The sequence below is a fragment of the Rhincodon typus genome, chromosome 27 (genome assembly GCF_021869965.1).
Source record: "Rhincodon typus isolate 14 chromosome 27, sRhiTyp1.1, whole genome shotgun sequence".
NCBI lineage: Eukaryota > Metazoa > Chordata > Chondrichthyes > Orectolobiformes > Rhincodontidae > Rhincodon > Rhincodon typus.
Window position 1 is genome coordinate 36,701,788 of NC_063358.1, and position 9,836 is coordinate 36,711,623.

The following is a 9,836-nucleotide window of genomic DNA, read 5'->3' on the forward strand; positions in this document are numbered from 1 at the left end:
CTTTTGACCCTGAGTAAAAGTAATCTTATTCTGGTCATAGCCGAGATGTTCACTAGTAAAGCATAGCGGTATATAGAGTCACAGAGTTGTATAGCACAGAAACAGAACCTTTGGTCTAACTTGTCCGTGCCAACCATATATCCTAAATGATTCTAGTCCCCTTTGCCAGCATTTGGCCCATATCTCTCTAAACCCTTCCTATTCATATACTCATCCAGATGCCTTTTAAATGTTGTAACTGTACCAGCCTCCACCACTTCCTCTGGCAGCTCATTCCATACACGCACCACCCTCTGTATGAAAAAGTTGTCCCTTAGGTCCCGTTTAAATCTTTCCCTTCCCACCTTAAACTTAAACACCCTCCAGCTGTGGATTCCCCTACCCTGGGGAAAAGACCTTGACTATACACCCTATCCATGCCCCTCATGATGTTCTGAACTTCTATAAGGTCATCCCTCAGCCTCCGGGGCTCTGAGGGAGGAAATCCCCAGTCTATTCAGCCTCTCTCTGTAGCTCAAACCCTCCAACCCTGGCAACATCCTCGTAAATCTTTTCTGAATCCTTTCAGGTTTCACAACATCTTTTCTATAGCAGGGAGACCAGAATTGAAAGCAGCATCCCAAAAGTGGCCATATTAAATATGAAACAAGATGAAGTAAATCTCATGCCTAACCTCACCATTTGTAATCGCTCAGTTTATGTCGCTGTATTATCCTTCAGAATGATTTTGACTTGGGGAAATAGTTTCCATAATTACCATCTGTGTCCTAAGTCAGGGATTATAATTTCCAAATGAAGACAGTGAGAATTTGTACTTTTTTTAATTAACTGAACATGCTGACTCATCCATACAAAGGACAGATGAAGATGTGGAATAGTACTATTGTGAAAAGAGCCCACTCAAGTGCTGGCAACTGAGCAATAACTAAGACTCCACACCACAGCTCACACTTCGCAATGAGATGTTGAAGGACAGTTTCTTGAAAAGGTTTTTTTTCTAACAGCAGCTAATGACCCCAGCAAGGCCTGATTTTGCTCAGACACAGGGTTTTATAAACATGAAATGCCACAGGTAATGTGGCAGGGCACTGTGCTGGTAGCACGCATGGTAAATGTTACCAGTACCCTGAGCAACTTCGCTTCGGATTAAAGAGTGTTTGAGGAACGGGTTTCACAGCAAGTGCAGATGGAGTTTCAGCAGTGCCGAACTCCACAAGGCAAGGCTGGTTCTCAGAACTGACCTCTTCGGTTTTGTTTGCAAGCTACGCTGGATTATGGTTTTGCCCATCAGCACATGAAAAGGATGCGCGTAGAACAGAAATAACAAACACTACGAGGTGGAAATTGGAAAGAGTCCATTTTGGGGATTGGGCTTACGATTGGTAATTATACTGCTTCCACTCCCCACGTCTACTTTGCGCTATCTCCTCATCCAAATGCTTTCAGAGTGAAGCTCACACCGCTAACTGCCTGCATGGTCAGTAAGAGGCCAACAGCAGCATCTGCAGTGATCTGAACATCTAAAAGGTGGCCTGCCCTCTTAAAAGAAGGCTGCACGTGTGAAGCTAGTTCATTTGCCTTGGAGATACTTGGCTGGAAGCAAAATCATAGGAACTGGAGCAAATGGAGGATGCCAGGCTTTCTGGCACAGCTGTAGGAGTGCTAGTGATAGAGGTAAAAAGGAGGGAGGCCATGTTTCTAAAAGGGGTTTCAGGAGCTTCTCAACACACAGTATCTTGAAGAATAAAGTGTCTCGTAACAAAAGAGAGCAGCAGAGGGCCAGCCAGAGTCAGGCCTGCCCTACACCGACCAGGCCTGCTTGAGGTGTTAGCTTTTTTCAAGTGGGAGGATCAAACAAAGGGAAAATTCACTAACATCAAAGGAAGTGCCAAGACTTCAGAACAGAGCGATATTTGGGTATAAGCTAAGTAGGTCAGTAAGTGACACGAAGAATAACAGAGGGAAGACAGCATCACATTGGCAACACACAAGATAATTAGAAAATGTCATAGCTATATCCAAATGTGAAACATATCCATAACAAAATGGATAAATTAAAAGCATTGATCAAAATATACAGGTTTGATCAAATAACCACTACGGAGATACAGTTACAAATTGAACAGGGTCGGGACCTAAATATTCCAGGGTATACTCAGCTCTTAGAAGTGGTAGGTAAAATGGAAAAGGAGGAGGTTTATCCATGATAATAAAGGATGAGATAACGATCATGAAGGTTGGGGAGTATCTTAGCTCAAAGTCAAGTATAGTTAATGCTGTCTAGGCAAGAAACAAGAAGGGGTAAAAAAATTGCGTATTATTTTCAATGGCCCCCCCCACAGGACAATTACAGTGATCCAGCCATTTAAATTGGCCTGCAGCTTTCTAAAGCAGGATTTCCCCTCAGATTATAGAGTCCCTACAATGTGGAAATAGTTCACTCGGCCCATTGACTCCACACTGAACCTCCGAACAGCAGCCCACCCAGACCCCTAATCCCTGTAACCCTGCATTTCCCATGGCCGATCCACCTAGTCTGCACATCTTTGGACAGTGGGAGGAAACTGGAGCACCCGGAGGAAACCCACGCAGACACGGGGAGAATGTGCAAAGTTGCCTGAGGCTGGAATTGAACCCGTGTCGCTGGTGCCGTGAGGTGACAGTGCTAACCACTGTGCCACCCTGATGGGGCCAAAAGCTCCCCCCTCAAGACAATTAAATACCCATCGGCCATTGTATGATTGTGTGACAAGTTGACCAACTGCAGGTGAGCTTGACCTGACCCTTTGCACTTTGGGAGAAGGGACATCATCATCTTCACATAATTCAGTAAAAGAGTTAACAAGACTCCTCCTTCAACACTGAACACAATTCTTAAACTAACACTGTTCCAGCAAAAGCCAAGGGCTGCAGTGAGCTGTATACCACAATAGAGTAACTGTGCACACTGAAGCAAAAATTACCTAAAATTCACTAGAAAAACTCAAAGTTTTATGTATGTGTCAATGCACAGAGAGTCCTCTTCCAACTGGTCAGAACAACCTATACGTGCATAGCAGAATAAGAGGTGACCTTATTGAAACACACAAGATTCTTAGGGGAAACCAAAAAAACTGTGAGTTCTGCAAAACAGAAACAAAAACAGAAGTTGCTGGAAAAGCTCAGCAGGTCTGGCAGCATCTGCGAAGAGAAATCAGGGTTAACGTTTTGGGTCCAGCGACCCTTCCTCAGAACCAGTTCAGAACGTCAGAACCAGAAGGATGCCCAAACGCGAAATGTTAACTCTGATTTCTCTTCTCTTCTCAGTCCAAAGATGCTGCCAGTCCTGCTGAGCTTTTCCAGCAATTTCTGTTTAAGATTCTTAGGGGACTTGACTGAGTAGATGTGGTAAGGTTGTTTCCCACTGTGTCAGAGTCTAGGACCAGAGGGCATAATTTCATAACTAGTGGTCACAAAATTTAAGACATAGATAAGGAGGATTTTTTTTCTCTTCTCACAGGGTAGTCAATCTGTGGAATTCTTTACTGCAGAGGGCTGTAGAGGCTGGGTCATTAAGTATATTCAAGACTAAGATAGGATTTTAATCAGTAAAGGAAACAAGGGTTATTGGAAAACACAGGAAAGGGGAGTTGATGGCTATCAATCAGCCATGATCCCATTGAATGGCAGAGCAGACTTCGTGGACTGAAAGGTTTACTTCTGTTCCTACATTTTATGCACTTATAATGAAAACTGAATCATTTATTTCATAGCAGGACATAGATCAAGTGCCAATACAACAGCACCTAAATAGTACAAATCTGTGAATATTGTGTCAAAGGGTGTTTTGCACTGAAATCTGTTGCAAAACAGACGATGTGAATTGGTATACCCAATTGATTTTGCCTTGAATTGTTTCAATGAATCAGAAAAATCAGACAGGACATTTACTGGAAGACTAATACAATTATCACCCATTTACAGGGTGTTCCAATGTTAAAATAAACTCCAAGTCTCCAGTTAACACCAAGGGGTCATGTTTATTCAGTCTCACTCAACGTCATCAACGACAGTGGTCCTGAGGGATCAGAAACCCCAAGGTATTATTTAGAATGTGTAAACTGTAGTGCAGAACACACATTGTGGAGTGAATCAATTCCAATGTGCCCATCAAGTCGGCATTCTCTAAAGGTCAGGCTTGATGATTCCATCATAGATTCTCTTTCTCCCCTTCTTTGCTAATCCACAAGGTACAGGAAGCTCTTCTCTCTAAAATGTTCAAGCTGCCCTGTAGAAACTAATGGATCTCAAAATGTGTTGCCAACTAAGCCCCCATTGTTCAACCAGCTGGTATAGCTATTGGCAGTTGGTGAAGCTCTGTTATGTCTTAGAAGTGAGTATCTACAAACAATTGCAGAATGTTAAAAATATTGCATTCCAAACGACAGTTGTATTGGACTTGAAACATTAACTTTCTTTCTGACTCCACAGTTGCAGCCAGACCTGTTGAGTTTCTCCAGCACTTTCTGCTTCTATTTCGGATTCCCAGCATCTCTGTGGTACAGCTCACAAAGAACTGAGATTAATTGCAATCCGCAGCTGAAGTGGGGTGACTGCATCTAGACACAGGCATATCTTGGCTCTCACTTCAAATTCATCCATTATTACCTTATTATTTTCTTTGTATTATAAATCCTTATGTCTACATTTTTTAAATAATACTTATTTCACTGCAGCAGAAGAAAAGTAAAGCAATCAAACAATGAAAGCTTTCCGTTTATAAAGTGTCTTTCACAGACGCAGAATGTCCCAAAGTGCTTCACACTGAATGGAGTACTTTTAAACTGTATTCACTATTGTAATGTAGAATCAGCAAAGAAGCACAGAGCAAACATTCACAAACAACAATGAAAAAATGGTGGTTTAGCCATTACCTATGAAATGACATTGTTTTAGAGATAGATATTAGTCCAGATATGGGCAGAGTTAACCTTTTTTTCCACATTATGCTATGGGATCTTACACCTACCCAATAGGTGAATCATAGAATCACAGAAGATACAAAACCTTAAACACATGCACCAACAGGTTCAAGAACAGCTTCTCCCCCACTATTATTAGACCTCTGAATGGACCTTTCAAATTTCAAATCTAATGTTGACCTTGCTTTTCATGTACCTTCTCTGCAGCCATAACATTGTATTCCTCGCTCTGTTCTATTGCCCTAATGCACTTGGTATGTTATGATCTGCCTGCACTGCATGCAAAAACAAAACTTTTCATTGTACCTACGTACATGTGACAATAATAAATCAAATCAAGACAATCCCTGCAGTGCTATGCATCAAAAACCTACCCTCCTTTGACAAGCAAGAAACAAGGTATAGCAATCTAAGGTTTTGGAGTAGATTTGTAACTCGGGTGTGGGTGTTGTGGTTGGTTGGCTCGCCGAGCTGGTTCGTTGTTGTTCCGCATGAACCAGCTTGGTGAGCCAACCAACCACAACAAGCTATAGCAATTCAGCTCATCTACTTGACTTTCTGTGAGAGATAACTTGTGCAAGAAAATCAATTTCCTCCCAAAGCTCCCGCAAATTGTGGCAATGTGATCATGCTGTCAAGTTGCACTCTCTACTGGCATAAATTAGCCTTGTTAGATTCACATTCATTTTCAATGACTGATCAGATGCTAATCTTTTGAGTAAGTGATAAATAAAACATTAATAGATTTCTGATGGCAGATATTCCACATATTTCTGGCATAGAGATGAAGCACATGTAAAGGTCTGAAAGGGTTAATACTAAAGGGTGCCTTAAGCACCACCTACTATGATAATATCATATTGATTGATTGATTTATTGTTGTCATATGTTCCGAGATACAGTGAAAACTGTTGTTTTGTGCACTATACAGGCAGATCGTACCATACAAAGTGCCTCAAAGTAGTGGAACAGAGGGCAGAGTACAGTGAGACTTGGAATTGAGGTTCAGAAGACCAAGAATGATGATAAGATATATAAGAATAAAATCTGCTGTAGAGAGCTCGCGAAATGTCACCACGCTCCGGCACCATCTTGATGATTTAGACTTGGTGTGAGAACAGCTTAGGATCGCGAGTGAGTGGCCCCCTACCAGCGAGCCCTCACAAAGTCCCCGTAACAACATTTATTGGTCTTAATATTAGAAGCACTTAGTTGCTGACATGCATCTTGACTGTGAAACGAGCCACCTCTCATTAGATTACCAAATGGTTTTCCTCAACAACACCAGGCCATGGGACCTGTGTAGATGTCAACCTGAAAAAGAATGGTGGCAGTAAACTATCCATAGGCTGAGCAGGAAGCCCATTTAACATTGTGATCAGCAGTGTGGATACAACATAAAATTGTACACAAGGCGACATTTGTACCATTGTAACTTTACCAATGACTTCTCCATGTTTAAATTAGCATGTATCAACTTGTGAATCAGTGCACTAAAGATACATCCAAGTAAGCTTAGGAGAATGGTTTCACACTGGAGAGATGTCATTAATCCAATCCAATTTATTTTCCTTCACAAACTTTGCTGAGAGACACTTTTGTACAATGTGCACATTTCATTTCATTTCATTTATGCTGCAACAATGTGGATTACATTTATCTGCAATACATTTCATCTCGTATTTCTTTGAGGCATTTGCTTCAAATATTAGAGTAAATACACTGTTTGGCTTCACAGATTTTCAAATGAATAACGACCAAAGCCAAATGCTGAAACATGTTCTTTGCTTGGTGCTGATCAAACTAACCTGCCAGGCTATTTCAAAACAATTATTGCGACAAAGGTCAACTTCGGCTTTCTTCAATCCTAGGATACTATTCCTGTCAAGCACTACCTTTTTATTAAAATTAATTCAGGAGATGGGGCATCGCTGGCTGAGCCAACATCTGTTTCTCAGCCCTAGTTACCCTTGAGAAGGTGGTAGTGAACTGCCTTCTTGAACTACTGCAATTGATTTGTCAGGGAGTTCAAGGGTTTTGACCCAACGACACTGAAAGCAATATATTTCCAAGGTAAGTGGCTTGAGGGAACTTGCAGGTCATAGTGTTCCCATGCATCTGCTGCCTTGTCCTTCCAGTTGGTAGTAATCATGGGTTTGGCAGGTGTTATCTAAACAGACTCGATGACTTGTTGCAGAGCATCTTGCAGATGGCACACACTGCCTTACTGAGTGTCATTGGTGGAGGGAATGACTATTTGTGGATGAGGTGCCAGTTAAATGGGCTGCTCTGACCTGGATGGTATTAAGCTTCTCAAGTGTTGCTACAACTGCATTCAACCAGGCGTGAAATTCTCAACATTCCCTGTCTTTTACAAGACGAGCTCCCCTCTACGTGGCAGAAAGTGGATCTGAAATATGGTCACAAACTTCCTTTATGGAAATTGCTTCCCAAATCCACCATAACTGTAGCACTTCATGTAATGTGTGTGTTTCCTCTTGAATTCATCTGATTTCATGTACCTCATGACAAGGACATGACAAAGTCTTTCAACTGTCCAGAAATGTTGCATGTTTCCACTTATTCCTTTCTGGCTTGATCTCTTGCTGCAGTCTACAATCAACCTCCCTTTCCATCTTTTCAAAAAAAAAATTGGTTCTCCCTAATCAAGTCTGAAAAGAACATGTAGCCAAGCAGAACAATGCACTTTCAAAACACTGATCAAATTTTAAATGGATTTCAGAAATACTCACTAAGCTCTTCAATCTTAATAAAAACTTGATTTCCCCGCCACCCAGCTAGTTTTCGAACATAAATCAAAACGCGTAGTCTCAATACGCAGACAAGATTTGCAATTGCTGTAAAAGTCAAGCCACAATGAACTCATTTTCTTTTGTGCATTGTTGAATCATCATTGCTGTGTCAAAATTCATCTTATGTAGAGGATTTTATTTCTCAAGCAGCCTTGGTTTTCGCAGTCCGCTCTATGTAATTCCACATGATGTATCTGTTGTTTTCCTAATAATCTTCACACTACAATTACAGTCTCACTCTTAGGAACCAGACTTAATACCAGACAGTATTTATCACCCCATAATCTCTGAGCGTGTTGACCCCTCGCTGGGCTACAGTTCCACGGCCCTACCCAATCTCTACTTGCTTCCTTCAAGCACTCATTACTCTTGTCTTCCTGGCCACGGGTAATCACAGCTGAGCCCATTCCCAGCCATACCACCTCTACAGGGCCATACTTCCAGCAGTGTCCAAAACATTCACGACTGAACTGTGTGTGGTGAATTGTTAATCCAGAATTAGCTAACTACATTTGATTAATAAATAAAAGAAGGAGTAATAGTTCTGCAATACAAATTTGTCACTGCAATTGTTTTTCAGTAAAATTGCAACATGAACCACAGAGTGTGACAATGTTAATTCTTCATAGTGGAGGGTTTTATGTTCTTCAGCTGCTGAATGACAGCAGATGTTTGTTAACTAAGTATACACAGATGGAGCACATTTTCCTGCCTTGTAAGAGCCAGGAGGTCCCCTGCATACTCCATTGTAATTTAGCCCCTTCCCCCTCTCCCTACTATTGCCCTTAATGGGCTTTGCACCTAAATTAATCTATTGCAAAACATTCGTGATTTACTAGTGGTGGTAATTAAAAGGGAAAAAAAAACATGGGATTTGGTGATGAGGCTAAATAAAAATTGAGTTATATGTAAAAGCCCATCTGAATATTAAAAATGAGCCAAAAGTTAAGGGCTCATGTGGCACAGTGGTAGTGTCCCCACCTCTGAGTAAGGAGATCTGTGATCAAGTGCTATCTGCTCCACAGGCGTGTGATATAATCTCTGAATACATTGATTAGAATTTTAAAAAATAAATAATTACATTTGCAATTATACAAAACTACATGATGGAAACCTAAGCATTTTGAAAATTCGCTAAAAGGTGAACCAGGAGGTCAAAAGTTCTTGCACTGCAATGTTAGTGGCCCGACTGCTAAGACAGGAGGCCTGGTTTCAAGTCCCATCTGCACCAGTGGTGTGTAATACCATCTCTGAACAGGTTGATTAGAAAATACCCTGAGCAAGGAGATCAGGTTTCTTGTGGTGCAGTGGTAGCATCCCTATCTTTAGACCAAGAGTCTAGGGTTCAAATCCCACCTGCTCCACAGACGTAACATGATACATCTGAACAGATTGATTAAAAATAGCTGAAACAGGAGATTGAAGCATTAATGGTGCCCTTACCTCTGACACAGGAAACCCAGGTTCCAGAGGTGTGTAACACCATCTCTGAACAGGTTGATTAGAAAATGTTTCTTTTTCCCATTACAATTACTACATATGGCTAAAACTTTGACCACACAGCTGATATAGGGAAACTCAGTAACTTCTGTTGGACAACAACACACTATAAATTAACAAATCCGAGCCCATTTTGCTTTCTTTAACAGAGATGAAGGTCAATTACAGTATCTCAACTGTGCAGCACATTTAGATTTCCAAAATGAAAACTCAGATCAATTTTGAAGTTGAAATGTGCCTAATCTATATCAGCAAACCCGCTGAGCTGTACAAACACAGCTGGAATTCTATAAGTGGTCGTGAACATCAAAACTTATGAAAAATATTGTCGTGATCCTGGTATTGAGTACAATGTTGATTTACCAAATTGGACTCCAAGGGCTAAAATGCAAAGACAGATTACACGAACCCAGAGATAGTAGGAACTGCAGATGCTGGTGAATCCGAGACAACAAGGTGCAGGGCTGGATGAACACAGCAGGCCAACCAGCATCATAGGAGCAGAGAGGCTGACGTTTCGGGCCTAGACCCTTCATCAGAAAAGGGGGAGGGGAAGGGGGTT

At 41.4% G+C, this 9,836-nt stretch overlaps 1 protein-coding gene across 1 annotated transcript in view; it reads right to left on the reverse strand.

Moving 5' to 3' along the window:
* LOC109914512 (ephrin type-A receptor 7) overlaps positions 1–9,836 on the reverse strand; it is a 527,439-nt gene that overhangs the window by 407,081 nt on the left and 110,522 nt on the right. The gene's annotated exons all lie outside the window — the stretch shown is intronic.